At 41.3% G+C, this 16286-nt stretch overlaps 1 protein-coding gene and 1 long non-coding RNA gene across 4 annotated transcripts in view; one reads left to right on the top strand and one right to left on the bottom strand.

The window, feature by feature from the left end:
• The first annotated feature begins 53 nt into the window (after window positions 1-53).
• Window positions 54-16286, top strand: part of adcy7 (adenylate cyclase 7) — a 63181-nt gene continuing 46948 nt past the window's right edge. For 2 of the 3 annotated variants that reach the window (XM_032523131.1, XM_032523114.1), the window contains exon 1: window positions 54-264. The gene's annotated coding sequence lies outside the window, so the exon portion shown is untranslated. Of the gene's footprint in view, window positions 265-1148; window positions 1172-16286 lie in introns of those variants that run through there. The other variant, XM_032523123.1, reaches the window with a different exon arrangement.
• On the bottom strand, window positions 638-14700 carry LOC116693902 (uncharacterized). Its single transcript, XR_004333029.1, has 3 exons — window positions 14543-14700; window positions 13934-13936; window positions 638-647 (listed from the first exon to the last, which is right to left on the bottom strand). It is a non-coding gene; the product is annotated as an uncharacterized LOC116693902 (long non-coding RNA).

The following is a 16286-nucleotide window of genomic DNA, read 5'->3' as shown; positions in this document are numbered from 1 at the left end:
GTTCTGACTTCTGTCTTTCTGCTCAAGTGCTCTTGGTTCAGTGTAAAATCCACAACATGCGATGTGATTTGATATGAAAAGTAGCGATGCAGAAAAAAAAAAAGCCGTGTGTGAGTGGGTTGGTAGGCGCGTGAGAGGGATGGAGCAGAAGGAGGGGCATTGTCACTTGGAGCAGCGCGCGGCGGGGACAGTAAAACACGCGCCCGTTGACTTTACCTACCGGTCTTCTATGTTGACGTTCCCGCGGGACATTACTTCTGTCAGGTAAGACACTACAACTTCGTTTAATAGAAAACAATGGCTCTAAGTGAAAGCTTGCAACCTGAAACCCATGTGGCAGTTGCCACTCCGCTGAAAGGCAAGGTTAATTGTTGCTTCGCTAAAACAAAACAAAAAACAGTTGAAAGACTGATTTCTTAGCCCAAAAGTTTTCACTTCTGTCATGAGATTTCAATTTGGCTTTAATGTTATACTCAGGTGTCCATGTTTTTCAGAGTTTGGAGTTAAAAATGTCGACATTTTTGTTCTGGGTTTTCGTGCCGCGTTTTCACCTGGCAGCTCTTGTCATCCATAGGCTGGGCTAGATTTTGAGTTGGGTAGCTACATTTCAGGTTACTTGGAGCTAGCCAACGGAGCCTCTTCCTTGGCTCACTCGAACATAGCTGTCGTTATTTAACTTGGTCGCTTTCACACCTGGACAGTCCGGTTCGTTTGGAGGGGTGTGAAAGCTCATTCAAACGCCGACCAAATAACCTAATAACTCCAGTCCGCTTGAAGACGAGGTTCTCGGTTCGCTTTCAAGTGCACTACAAAGCATGTGAATTGAAGAAAATCTTTACATGTCCCTTGCCAAACAGTGAACCAAAACGGTGCAATTACCTGCCTGCAATTTAACCAAATTTATATAATTTAAGGGATGATAACTTTTAAATCCACAACCCGTTATGACCATACATCCCCCGTCGGCTGTGTGACAACACATCTTAATCCCTCTCACATCATAGCCCGCTTTCTCCTTCACTCTGTCTTGTCAGCTGCACGTTTGGCTTCCTGTGACGAAGCCTATTGGAAACCCTAAAGTGCTATCTCACCGTACATTTGACTTGTTCGCTAGATAAGTGGCTCAGCCAGTGGAACACCATAGGCAGGTATCCAAAATGAGCTGAAATCTGTAAGTAGGCTACATTTCTTACTTCCTTTCTTCTAATGATCCTGTCCTGTTTTTTTCAGTAACCTGTTTAACGTTAGGCTATATCATGAATTTATCAAAAAATATGGCTGATACAAAAATATTACAGAATATATGTGTGAAACAATGCTGGTGTTAAGTGGGTTTTCTGCGATTTCCTTTAAAATTTGGATCATTTTTTTCGGGGCACAGCAGTGAAATCTATACAAGTCTACCAGTCAAATTGTGTTGTCTTTTGTCAGTAACTTGGTGTTCTTCCAACCAAGCCCGTCCCCAAAATACCGTCAAGGCAGGAAATGTTTTTTTAAACAAGTATGCAGATTCTGCACCCAATATCTTGAAAGAGTTTATCTCTTCATATCTCTTCCTGGAACATTATGCTCATTTGCTCAGCAGGACTAGCGCCCCAATTTGTCTGTAGCTTACTAGTTTTTACAGTCGAAGTTCTGTAGCCTCATTTCACTCACAATGGATGGTAGTCTCTTGTAAAAACTACCACATAAAACAAGAAACCATTTTGAACAATGCAAATGACATAGCATAGGACTGTTTTACTGCAGCTGTCACTGCTCTTTCCTTCAGTCATTTCTTCATATAGATCTTTAATGGTAAACAAGGAGAGTTTTGTTAAGAGTTCACAGCACTGAATTTCACCCTGTATAATCCACTGTCATCAGATTTCAACTACTGTCTGTTAAAGAAACAGCCCTGAATTGGTTGATTCACTGTTTATTTATTTCAGTACTTTCTCATACTGGCTGTCTGAATATACCTGCACTCACCCTCTGTTTGAAACACTGTGTTAGTAACTCTCCTTTCTTTAAGCCCCCCCCCTCTCTTTCTCTCTCTCTGGAAAGCCAAGTCTGCGCTGATTGGCTTGCAAGATAATTATGGTGCACCTTTTTTAGAGGTAGTTCCAACCTGTGGATGGAGATACTTCGATGGATGAGACTGCATATTCTCTGAGCTTGCATGTGACATAGAAAGCGTAGCAAAATGAGAATGCCTCGTTGAATCCCATGTTTTCTAATCTAGGCAGCCCACAAGAAACCGGCTGGGCTGTCTTATTTCCCATTTGGGAATTGGAAGGCACTCCAGATACCCAAATGTATGTGCACAAGCATACATGTCATGTCTTATTTAATAGCCCAGATTATGAACATAGTTGCTGATTAATTTTCTGTTGATTGACTGATTACTTGACTAATTATCAAAAACACCAGCCATAATTCTTCCATTAAATTCCTTTTGGCTGTAACATTTCCTGAACAAGTTGTAAAGTGGCCTTTTCCTGATAACATGGGATGAAAGGAAGTCCTGAGATTTCTCTTAGTGGCAACAAGAGATTGCGTAGCTTTACTGTACGAATGTCTTTAAACATGATATGGCACTGTGTTTCTTGACTAGAAAATGTAGAATCGCTGATTTAAAGCTGGTTGCTCTACCTGAATAGCTACTATAGTTTGCACTGTAAACTAAATACCTTGTTTGATATTTGCAAAGAATGTAAGATTGAAAAATGTGTAAACCCTGGTTTAAGATGCTCAATGTTTCCTGCCGCTTTAAGTGTGTGTGTGTGTGTGTGTGTGTGTGTGTGTGTGTGTGTGTGTGTGTGTGTGTGTGTGTGTGTGTGTGTGTGTGTGTGTGTGTGTGTGTGTGTGTGTGTGTGTGTGTGTGTGTGTGTGTGTGTGTGTGTGTGTGTGTGTGTGTGTGTGTGTGTGTGTGCGTGCAGTTGGATGATTACATCACTAATCCCTTTGTCAGTTCTGCTCTAGTAAATGGAGATAGCTTATGTGGTAACCAGAGCTTCATCAATTTCATTTTCTAGCCAGCAGCAAATATTAAAGTCAAATGTACTTTAAATAATAATTATAATATAACCGGTTTGTCACACATTTCTCTGAGGAAAACAAATGCATAGGGTTAAAGATCAAGTGAGAGAACAAACCGGCCGTTGACTTTGAGGCATGGAACTCATTTGTTTGCCTATAGTAAGACTGCAGAGCGGCCCTACAGTAGGCTGGGATTACAGTTTTGTCATGGATCAGTGGATCAATGCACGGCTGGAAGGCCTAGGACATTTCATAGGAAGGCTGTCATCTAGATTGTGACATACATTGGCATTTGCCATCGTTGTGCAATTATCCATTGTGATGCTGCAATGTATCTCATTCTGAAATGATGGGAAGATTGTTGTGATTGTGCATGTTATTAGATTAATTTACCAGTTTGATGGATCTGGACAGGGACTGTCTGTTGAGTGTTGTGCAACATAGACACACGTACACAAGCACACACACGTGCACACACACACAAACATGGAACAGATCTGTACTGTTTAGAGTGACGCAGGAGTCTGCTATCCTCATCGTTGTTTTGTGACCAGCCTCTTAATAACCAGTGGTAGAGTTGTTTTGTGTTTCTTTCTCCTCTGTCATGCAGCCTCAGCTGACATTGTAGAAAGCATAAAGCAGTGGTTCTCAAAGTGAGGTTTAAAAACTTTCAAGGGTCTGTCAGTAAGGGTTGTCCAAAATGGAGCATCTGTTTTTAGAGAATCCTTACGTAATCAGATTACATTCTGCCTGCACTGTTACATCTATAGTAAAAAATGGTGATGCATTTGGAGTCCCCTGGGACAAAATTAATTGGGTCTCTTAGGCTTTTGTGGACTAAAATGCATTGATTAAGGCATCATTATCATCAGTCTACATCCTTTGGTGCATCATTATCTGACCAGGCATTTGCCATGGGTCCTGGCTGGCAGGTGCCTTTCTTTATTGACCCAGCAAAAAAATGAGTTTGTTTAATTTGACTTCTCCCTAGTTTTGTTACAATTATCCCAAAGAAATTAGAGGTTAAATTTGTTATGTTTATACATCATCTCTAGTGCTAAAGAGCATGCTGCTGAGTTGTGTGGCTTACCTTAACACTTGCATCTGCAAACACATGCATACAGAAAACAGTATTGGTCTGTGCTTGACAGTGGCCTTGACAGGAAATGTGGGGAACCTCCACAGGAAATGTGTCTGTGACTTCTTGCAGGTTGTTGTCTTTTTTATTATTATTATATATTATGTTTTAGAAGTAAAGTTGACACAGTCTGTCAGACACACACACACACACACACACACACAGTCTCTCGTACTGCTTTCAGTGTCTCTCGTGCTCTGCAGCAAACTATCTGCTCTGTTCTGTTCTCCGCCCACCTCCCAAACAACATTATTCTCTAAAAACTTTCAGAGAGATGACACAAACGTATACTTCAGAGGATTGGGGAAGGATGTGTGTCAGAATAAACCTACTACACCTCTACTGCTGAAAACTCTCTTAGTAGAGAAATGCCATCCAGCTCTGTCTTCTCTAAAAACACTCTGAACAGAGGCAGAATGGCTCACATAATAGGCATTTTCTTTTTTGATTAGTCATTATGATGTTTTCCAAATGCTTCTAGCCTCTCATAAAGCTGATTATTTCACCCATTTCTCCGCTCTCCCCCGTCGTCTCTCATCTTTCACTCTCACTTTCGAGCAGGCTCTCAGCTCTCTCTCCTCCTCTAGCTTGAAATGAGAGAGGTTCCTCTTGGTGGACAGTGTGCTAATGCCAAAACACTCACTGAGGACTAATCAGACTCATTAACTCAGACTCTGGTGCTTCCAGCCAGAGATCAGCACCAATCTTTCCCCAGCACAGCCTTTGCCATGCATGTTAGAAATGCTGCTTTTTCAATGCAAATCAAAAGAGACATCAAACTTAACAAAGAAGAATGATGTCGCCTGTACAAAGTAATTTTGTTATGCCGTGGACTCGTGTCCCCTTTTAGCTTTAAATATCACCTCAGAATTATTTCTGACACAACGTAGCCTATTTATAATGCACTTTTGACAACGCAGGCCACGTCAAAGGTTTTAATGTGGTAAGAATTTAATTACAGGAATGAAAACAGAGCAAAAACATTGGTCATCAGATCATCAGTCAGTGATTCATTTCCACTAAAAAGTCTGGATTGTTTTCACACTGCTTACGCTTGTTTGATCTATTTAAAGTGAGCCTAACCTCTACCGGTCTCAGCATGTGAGGCTAGGGTGTAGGGTGGAGATGACCTTTACTTGGGTGATGCCTCTCTCCATCTCTCACTCCCAGGATTTCCCTCATTGTGCCGTGAAATCGTAGGAAGCTTCCCCCACTGTAGAAAAATAAGGAATACCAGCAGGACGTTAGCAGGAGCGGCTCTTTAAAGTCACTCAAAGTTCAAAGGTTCCTGTCATTGACGTCATTCAACCTGCGGGAGACTCAAACTCATTGTTTCGGTTAACGGTTTAAAGGAATTAGAAGAGCCATGTTTGGTACCAGTTTCTAAAAGGCTCTTTTCTATCCTATGTGTTTTAATGCATATCCTGGGTGCCCTACTCTATGACAGTGTACTGAATATCTTTGAGTTGTGGACCAAACAAGTCATTTAATGATGTTTATTTCTTGGGCTTTGGGAAGCACTGATTGCCATTTTTCACCATTTTCTGACATTTTATAGACTAAGCAACTAATTGATTAATTGAGAAAATCATCGACAGATTAATGGACTGTGAAAATAATCATCTGATCCGGTCCCAAACCTTTCTGTGTCTGCCTGGGTCTTACTCTGGCAATATTCCTTACAGGGCAATCTCACGTTTTGGGCCCCATGCATTTGTGTCTAAGACTGATGTTACCAATTAGTTTTTACATTGGGCTTTTGGAAGCAAAAATTAACCGACACTGATATCCCTACTTCAAATAAAAGATTAGACTTGTATTATAACTAAAATATTCTCACTTGTTCTCGCTCGTCTTTTTAGATAGGGTTTTCATGCTATAAAAATGGCAGCACTATATCACTCTGTGTGTGTGTGTGTGTTTATACATACCTTTGATATTAATCTTGTATTGTATTTACATCCTATATACTATTGACCCCATCTGACCTCTAATTTTCAGTCACACTTGTTCAAGACTGCTAATGGATCTTGCTCAGGAAAGCTCTCGAGGGGCCATAAAAGGCCATGCCCTCTTTTACTTCTGCTGTGTGATGAGGATCAGTGCCACTGAGATGGGATGCTTTGGAGTGCCATTAGAGAAATGCCTCTTCACCTTATTGTCTGTTAAATTGTTCCATTTCCTGGGCACCTTTACTGCCCACAGCCCCTTTTGTGAAAATACTAATTACAATCTATCTTCAGCAGTTTGGTGAGAACATTTATTTCAATCTAAGCACACAATCAGATTGAACTATTTATTTATAACCAAAGATACAATCAGTCATACATTCCCTAAATCTTGCACAATATGCCCATAATGCACTGGGTGGAGAAAGTGTTGGCCACACAATGCTTTGAGCTACATAGATACATATCAGATACCCTTGTGTGGCTTACTTTTAGATTAAATGCTGTGTCGATGTTAAAATACCCTGCAGCAAGTATCAGCGATGCATGCCTCTTGTGAATGTTTAAGTGTGGATGGTGCAGATGTGTGGGTGTCTTTCTCTCTCTCTCTCTCTCTCTCTCTCTCTCTCTCCCCCCCCCTCTTTCAATTTCAGTGTTTTTTGTGCTTGCTGTGGTTCAAGGACATTATGTAATGCTTATGAGAGCATCCCATCTGGAGAAGTGCCATTGAGACAGAGTTTGCAGAACTTACTTTGGAACTGAAAAAGCAGCTTACCTGTAGAAGACATTAGTAACTGAGGACACTAAATGAAGAGGAATTTGAAGTGCAGAAGGTAAACCGCTCTCAGGCTTAAGATTTTTTTGATGGATTTTTGGTGTCAATTTTTGAAGATATATTAATACTAAGTAATTAAGTTAGTTGGTACACAGAGGTCAGCACTTGGTGGATGCTGTTTTGTGACCGGTATTGTACGAGTCGGTGCATTCACTCTTTCAGGCTTGCGGCACTCTGCTGCTTCAACAAGCCACTCATTGTGCTCGGCTGGTTAATGAGTGATGAGCCCGTATTGGCTCTCTAATAGCTGACCTATCAAATGAATACAGTGGAGACCCTAAGATAAAAGGGGGGTTTGCAAGTATTGAGGCTGGATGGCAGTGCAATGTTCTGAGCCGATAGGAAGGAACAGTATCAGGAGCAATTCTGGCATATTCTAATAGATCGGTGTTTGCTAAAATAAAGCTGATCAAAATCTGATCCTTTCTTTGCTGAACTTTACTGGGTTTTGTCAACTTCAGGCTGCTAGCGTTCCAGTGCTGCTCTTTATAATGGGCTGGCAGTTTTTTCCATTTTAGGAGTGTTCATTGTCGAGCAATCATTGTAGAGAAGGCCACAACTCTGCCTGTACATTGTTGGGATAGGATGTCAGACTTTATCCCATCAATGTACATCCGGTGAGCCAGACCAAACTGGAGAAACGACTAGATTCAGAACGTCTGTCGGTAAGGGTCAACGTCGAAATCGCCAGACAAATTCAAGGAACGACAAGAGCCTTAGTTGTTAGGACCAAATTACAAACCGGCAAAGTGACTGTGCCATTCATCCATGGGCTACTGGATTTACCAACGACTTACTTACTAATTTATACTGCATCCACAATATGGGAAAAACCTGAATCCAGCACAGTATCATCTCACGAAGTGTAATATTTATTGCACACATGAACCATGACAAAACAAAACATATCGGCAGTTACCAAACATAGATTTTTTGTTGTTGTTGGTGCCTATTGCACATCAACACAAGCCTGTAAACATAGAGGCTTCAATGAAGAGAAGGGGGAGCATTGCAGGACTCGGGAGCGCTTTAAAACCTATTTTATACAGTTTGTTTGAAACTCACAGAAAAAAGTAGTAGCGTTTGTGATGCAGTCGGCTCGTAAGTCATTAAAAAAAGAATCTAAGTCATTTAAAAATAAAATTGAACAGTGGTGAATCGAGATTGCGATTTTATAACGATTCATTGTGCAAGCCTAGCTTCTGACTAATTTAACCAATTTACAGGCAGAAAATGTAGGTGCACACACCTTAAATCGACAATGCAAATTTTCACATCCCCCCCCTGTTTTACTGATAATGATTTGGGGATAAATACAGAAACTGCAATGTGCTATTTTATTTTAGTTCAGTCCCATTTGAATTGAATGGTAGGGTGCAGCCTGGAGCCCTGGATAGTCCTCTTGTTTTTGTAGAATTAACATTGAAGTGTAGACCTCCTCACATTACACGGAAATCACAGTGGTGTGAGTGATATTCACAATTGTGTTCGTATGTTTTAACGGTAATCATTTTGTTTAATAAAGTTGTAACAAAATTAATCTCTTCCAAATTTTGCTGAGGCACCCTTTTGACCTTGCTATGGCAACGACTGCCGTTAAAATATCTGGTTTCCGTTCCAGCGCGCGCACACACACACACTCACTCACTCACTCACTCACTCACTCACTCACTCACTCACTGCATCCTTTGTGAGGCTGTCACATGGGCTAGTGCTGTGACCATTTGGATGCAGTGGTCCAGTGGAGAGACCCAAAGCTTTAGACTCAGATGTCGCATAGTTAAAAGGATGCATTTCATTTCCATTTCATTAATAAATGATGGTTAGCTAGCCAATCCTGTGAGGTCATCCTGTCTTCCAGTTAATAAAAGAATTACACCATAACAGTTTTGCTCAGCGGAAATGGTTTGTGTTTTGTATTGAGGCTACATCCCTTGATTTGTCAATATAATATAGGATTTAAATTTTACAGCTTTTAACGGACACATACTCCTAAGGACATAAACCATGTGCCCATAATTCAATTATAAATATTTGGTTCTTATCTGCATCTGTGCTTATCTATTCTGCATAGATCACTGTTTGCCCCGACATAGCGTAAAGTCGGTGGTTGCTTTCATAACAGCATCCATCTGTGACTAATTGTGCAGTGGCTGCAGGTTCCCTTTTTATGAAGCTGTCCTTGCTGAGTTGTTAGGGAAATGAGTCACAGTCTCTAAGGAAGTGAGATGGTGTGCGGTCGACTGTATGTCACAAGGTACGGTTGGCCTTCACAAAATAGAGCTCTTGAAGCATTGAAAACCTGTGAGCTTGTTTGACGTTAGAGCTCTGTAGAAATGCATTCCCAATGTGGAGAAATGACGACAGAAACAGAAAGGAAGGTGAAGAGTGCAAAAAGAGTGGGAGGCATGAAATTGCATTCACTTATACTATTCTGAAACTTCCTGTCTTGAAACATGGTGCAATCTGTTATAATAGTAATAATACATTTTATTTTAACGTGCCTTTCTTGGCACTCAAGGACATCGTACAGGGATACATAAGACATTTTAAAACGGCAAAAAATAAAGAATACAAAAACAATAACAACAGCAATAACAACAAAAAGGCAGAGCAATTAACATCTTGTGGAATAGGTAGTTTTTAAACGGATGTGTTTTGAATTGTAATTTGAAATGGGGGAATGAATCAATGCTTCTAAGTTGCAGTGGTAATGAATTCCAGAGACGGGGACTATAGATTAATTGACAGTCAGACACATTCACCCCTGCACTTAAACATGCTACATTTTACAGTGTAAGGTTTTTGAGGGGACATTTATCCCAAACACATCAAAAGTAAAAATAAGCTACTCTGAACAGTGGAGCAAATGTAATTTAGTTCAATCATTGCTAACAGCTCTGCTGTGCTGACAGTATTGCCTATTGAACAAAAGCTCTCTGTGTTCCTCTTTCAGATGAAGACTATGTGACGCAAGAAAGTGTGTGTGTGTGTGTGTGTGTGTGTGTCAATACATGGTAGGCAGTGATGATTTGGAAGGTTAAGAACAATGATGTTGGTGGTTTAAGCATATTAGGAAAACCCAGTGTCTCCCAAGCTGACTGGGCAGGGTACCCAAAGTTGCGTCCTCTGTCAAAAAGCTTACAGTTATGCCTTTTCCTCGGATTTCTGTGTTGCTAAATTTGATTAACATAGTTCTATTGGGGGTGGTTGTGTTGATGAGTGAAGGGTGATATTCTACATGTTTCTTGTCAACAATCCAAATAAAAAGTATGAGCCTAAGTATTGTCTGTATCCACAGCCGCCTGTAGCTTATTCCTCTCTGTCATAGACCTCCAGTGTTGTCCAAAAACTAGTTAACATATCAATGAGCCACATGCTGGCACTGGGTGACATTTTTCTTCAATACAAAAAACATGAATGTGCATTGTAGTTTATTTTGAGTCAATACACTGTTCTCGCACTGCAGAGGTAGTTTTACTCACTGTACTCACGTTCCAAAACTCTGCCACTAAAATGTTCCCTGACTAACTAACTGCTGCTGTACTACAGTACCAGGCTGTTTTTAGGAAATTATTTTTCCTAATTTTTTATATATATAAAAGAAAACTGTTATGACCTTTCACTTAACATTGATGTCTTCAGTAGGAACAAATAAGAGCTAATGTATTGTTGGTTTTAGCATTTTTTAGTGTTATATTTGACAATAACTAAAGTACAGGACTAAGAATCTGCATCTTGACACCTGAAAAGAACTGAAATGTAATGTGATGCCCTGTCTAAGCTTAGTTTCAGTGAGCATTGTTTTAGGGAGTGCTATCTCTCCATTCACAAGCTATGAAAACTAGCATTTGCTAGCTCTTTTTGGAGTGAAAAAAATATATACATTGCCCCTTTTGGATATCCCAACAAAGTCGTGCTCTTTAGTTCTGGTTGTGGTTGTACTCTCAGCACATAGGATTACTTATCACACCTGGATGACTTTGTTTATATGCAGCACAAAGTGAGATTGTGACTCATATTTCAGGAGGGACTGCAGTGATACTCCAATCATCTCAAGCCAGTTTCTTTTGAGAAATCAAGTGGGAGTAACCTTGCCTTTACCCAACTTAGCCAAAACCTCTTCTTCTCACTCAGCCACAGAAACCCCAGGAAGGGTGCTGCTGCCTGCAGCCATTCCTAACTTTGTGGCTCTTCCAATAGTGATACTTCCCTGCACATTCCTTGGCTTGCAGTGGCAAAACATAGGCGGGTGGATTTGACAAAACGTGCAACTCTAGCCATGCCCCACACTGTGAACAGGGGCGGATCTAGGGGGTGGTGATGGCGCAGTGGATATGACACATGACTTTTGGTATGGGAGTGTGTAGGTTTGATTCCCACTGCAAGACACTTAACCCCTAGCTGTACCGCTGTTCCAGAGAAATTGTAAGTCTCTTTGGATAAAAGGGTCTGCTAAATGACATGTAATGTAATAGTAAAATCTACAGTGGACAAGGGGGGCAGCTATGCCATTATAAGTCAGCTAGTTAATTGTAAGTTTTTGTGGATAAAAATATGACCTGTTAAGATAAAATGCCCCCCCCCCCCATTGTAGGGCCTTTACCCCTCCAGCTATACCCCTAACTTTGGTATTCAAAAACTGTGCTTGTAAAAACAAACTGCCACTATGTCCACAAGCTTCTTAAAACATTGAAAGAATTCATTTATGTTAATAAATAATAATTGTAGATGTAATCTTAGTCCCCTGGCCCTTAAATACTTAGCTACATACCTGCATCAAATGAGCAGAGCAGCGTTCGCACAGTATGATTCGGGCCCAGCGAGTCTGCAGCATCACAAACGCTACAAATTTGTTTTGTCATGGTCCAAAATATCGTGGCAGGGAATCTTGATTTGAATTCTAACAAAACAAAAAGTGATTCATAATTTTCCTTGAATCGTGCCGGCCTACTGGCATGTTTGAATTCACAATATTTACAGAGGTGTCGCCATTATGGTAGCATTATGTTACAACACACTACACAGTGCCTGCTGAGACAAATCCTTTGTATGTGATTGGTTAAGGAGTAGGCTACTTTAAAATCCACTTCCTCTCACATGGCAATAAAACTGCACAAATTAAAACAGGCGACATCCTTAACTATCAAACGGGGAAAACAACAAATACAATGGGATTAAGAAGGCTTGTCTAAACATAGCTGTTGTGTGCAATTTATAAACCCTTTATGTTTGTTAGGCTACTAACAGTGGTGCTCATAAGTTTACATGCCCATGCTGAAGTTGACTAAAAAAGAGTAATAAAAAAATCATGTTTTGGAAATTTATCTTAATGCCTTTATTAAAAAATGAGGTAAAATCCAGCCTTTAAGGACACCAATTTCCTTTTGTGAATGAATAATGTTTTGTAAATAAATAAATAAATTCCTTAACATATAGGGGACCAATCTCTATGTATGGTGAAGAGTGTGTGATGATGTGGGGCTATTTTAATTCCAAAGGCCAAGGGAACTTTATCAAGATGTATAGTATCCTGATCCATGAAATAACTGGCCTTTAAAAAGAAAAATCTGCCTGCCTCTATGGAAATTTAACATGGGGGTATGTATACTTATGCCCCTGTATTTTAAGGAAGAAAATTTATTTATTTACAATACATTATTCATTCACAAAGAAAATTGATGTCCTTAAAGGTTAGATTTTACCTCATTTGTTTTAAATAAAGGCATTAAGATAAATTTCCAAAACATAATTTTTTATTTCTTTTTTTTAATCAACTTAAGCATGGGCTTGTAAACTTATGAGCACAACTGTATTAGCTACAGGGCCCTACAATGTAATGTAATACAAGGATAACCAGAGCTTTTCACATCTTGACTTTTGCAGGCCAGAGTAGCTGGAGAGAATAGCTGAAGCGTAAAAGTAGGGCTATTGCCAGCCAAGAAAATTCTGAGTAGTGCACAGGAAGAAGAGGAGGGAAATGAAGAAAAAGGCAGTAATCTGGAGAGACCAAGCGGGTCAGAGCAAGAGAACACTACAGAAGGAGATGCAGAAACAAGTGAAAGAGAAGAGGGAAGGGAAGAATTGACTGAGGGATGAAGAGGAGATTCAGAGAGAGGCTCAGAGGCAGAACGTGATCGGGAGGAGGCAGATGAAGATGACAGGGAGGAAGAGACCTGCACTTACCCCTGGGCCATATGGTATGTTTATATTCTCCTTCCATATAAATCACAGTACAGTAACATAACATGTCATGTCACTCAGTGAGGTCTAGACCACACTGTATAATTTACAAAGACCCAACAATTCCCCCAAGAGCAAGCATTTGGTGCAACAGTGGCAAGGAAAGCTTCCTTTTGGCCAGAAACCTCAGACAGACCCAGACTCTTGGTGGGCAGCCATCCACTGCTGCCGGTTGGAACACAGATATAGAGAATTGTGATTTCATAATAGGCTCAACTTAGTTAAGCCAAGTTGGTTGGTCAGTTGTATGAAAAGGCAGTAGAAGTACACAAATAGTAAGAGTGCTTATGAAGACACTCAGTAAAGTGACACAAGGATGCTATTAGTTTAGTCCTTTGACTCCATCCACTCCAGTCATCCATAGCTCCCAGGAGGCATTTGAGGTAATGAGATCCTTCTGTGCTCCTTCTGCGTCACTCCCACCGTCTGACCTCTCTGCTACTGCACAGCTGTAATTGAAAGCTTAGGAGAATGTGCCGTTCCATGCAACGCTTATAGCACAATACAGTCAGCATTTCTTTTCCCTGTTACACGTGTTATTTTTCTAAGCACAGCTATTCATGCAATTCACCACATTTACACCACTAAGTCATTCAATCAACTTTGTTGGAAGGCAGTTGGGTTTTCAAATGTTAAGTTCAAGTAAAACTGAAACCTTATGTCACTGTTATATGAAGCTGTTATCAACTTATTTTTCCCCTGACGCTAATTTATTTCTGTTTATAGGTCTACTTTCTCCTTAAAAACATTCTACAGTGTGTGTGCAGGGTCAGAAATTTAGGCCATGTCCATACGTACCAAAACAATCTTTTTTTCCTCGTCTTCCCTGGCGTTGTTTCAAAGTTCCCATGGCATGAAAATTTCCCTTTAAGGGTTTTTAACATTAATATGCGTTCCCCCAACCTGCCTATGGTCCCCCGGTGGCTAGAAATGGCAATAGGTGTAAACCAAGTCTTGGGTATCCTGCTCTGCCTTTATGAAAATTAAAGCTCAGGTGGGCCAGTCTGGAATCTTGCCCCTTATGACGTCATAAGGAGCAAGGTTACCTCCTCTTTCTCTGCTTTGCCTGCCTAGAGAATTTGGCCCACCCATGAAAGAGGGACATCATTGCTTTCAAACCAGCAAAGTGGCAGTTGGTCAAGGCCACACCCCCTCACTCCACCTTGCCCCCCTCTCTCCTCCTCAATAGCTACAGACACAAAAATGGCACATCCTAAGGAAAGCTAATTGTGGCACTGGCTCTAGTGGCCGTAATTCTGCACCGAGGCTGAATTTTGGGAAAAATACTTCAGATATGGTATTAGGGGACCACTAAGGTCTATATAAAAACATCCAAAAAGCACCATGTCATGGGACCTTTTCAAGAATATTTGCAGCCAAACGGATCCATTTGTAAATGACTCAACACGCTACTTCATATTCCAGGCCTATAGGTGGTGCTGTTTCTACCACAGAAATTCACCTACAAACTGAGAAGAAGAGGCAGAGTATGTGCATAAAGCTTGCACGCAGTATACAAACGGACAATATATTTTGCCCTAGTAAGTCTAATAGGCTCAATATCTTCTCCTGCAGGAACACAAGCATGTAGTCCGCCATTGTTGTTTTGAGACAACGTTGCGGCTTAAGAGGTCGAAGGCTAGAGATCGAGGGGTGTGTTGATGACATCATCGATACATGCAAGTATGTGGCTTCGCCGTCCAAACAAGGACGCAAGGGCGGCGTTTTCAAATTTTTCCCCCCTGGGACCAAGTTTTAAAAAAGTGCTTTTCAGGCAGTGTGTTTACAGGATTTGTTTGGATGAACAACCAAAACTATGCATGTGCGTTTACACCAGAAAGCGTTTCCGTGTGGATGGCCCCAACACGCGCCAGACACGCACAGACACACAAACACTGACGCACACACCAGACACCCGCTACTATCTGCTAGCGTTTAACTCAGCCTAATTAATTAGCTAGTAAGTTGGCGCTTTTTGCCAGCCAGCCTTCCAAAAGAAAGCACATCAAATTAACTAACTAATCATTTACCGTTGACTGACAAGCAGGAAGCGGAGTCTCACCTGTCCGGGAGGCTCTGACACACTTTATACAAGCTGTAGGCTTGTACCTGTGTTGATGTTTTGTGCATTGTCGGACACATACAGCCACTTTCCTGAAACCACTTGTGGGACTGACACAAGTCCACAGCTGCAGGTGGCGTGTATGTCCGAGCCTGTCTCCAACGCCTCAACCTGCAGGTTGTCAGCTGTGTCTCTGCCTGGCATGCTCTCGGACGGCCAATAACTCGCCGGTCTTCATCAGCATAGTTTCATGTGTACTGTAGCTCTCCACAAGCAGAAAAAAGAGAAGCTTAAAAAGCAACTTGCTGGTTCAAAGTTATGGGGAATAACTATGGAGAAATAACTATTTGACCTAACATAACTAGAATAAACCAGCACACATCGCTCAGTGCCCGAGAACCAGCCCCTGTTCTGATGTTTGTGCCTCGATCAGGGGCAGCGATAGGGGCATTCATAATATCTAATTCCTAACATGCATGTGTTTAGGCGTGGGAGGTAACCCAAGTTTGATTGCCTCTGAGCAATGCTACTGGGGCACTTAGGGGTTAAGTGCTTGGCTCCAGGTCAACTCATCAGCAGTTTTTTGAGGAATGGGAGATTGTCACTGAACGTCTTGTCACCTCACCTCTCTTGTAATAGCACTGTTGGTTGCCACCCAGACCTGTGCCTGAGCTGTGTTGTTTGGCTCTGGCTGGATGCTGTAGTGTATGTAAGTGTGTGTGTGAGGGTGTGTGGACAGGTTGTGTTTGACAACACTCACTGGTCCTCTATGTTTGTGCCAGAGCCAGGCAGCTGTTGGCTTATGCCGACAAACCGACTCCTCCCTGTCTGCACACCCAGTGTCACCCAGGGTCTGCACTAAAGAAGTAGATACTTGAAGCCAAATGAATCCACTAGATTATCATTCTCATATGTTTTAAACTGTAATATGTTTCTGTTGAAACGCATTGGCCTTAGTGCTCCCCTAATACCATATCTGAAGTCTCATTCTCGAAATTCAGCCTCAATGCAGAATTACAGCCACTAGAGCCAGTCCCA

The sequence above is a fragment of the Etheostoma spectabile genome, chromosome 1, assembly GCF_008692095.1.
Source record: "Etheostoma spectabile isolate EspeVRDwgs_2016 chromosome 1, UIUC_Espe_1.0, whole genome shotgun sequence".
Classification (NCBI taxonomy): Eukaryota; Metazoa; Chordata; class Actinopteri; order Perciformes; family Percidae; genus Etheostoma; species Etheostoma spectabile.
This window is presented reverse-complemented; position numbering and strand designations above follow the sequence as displayed.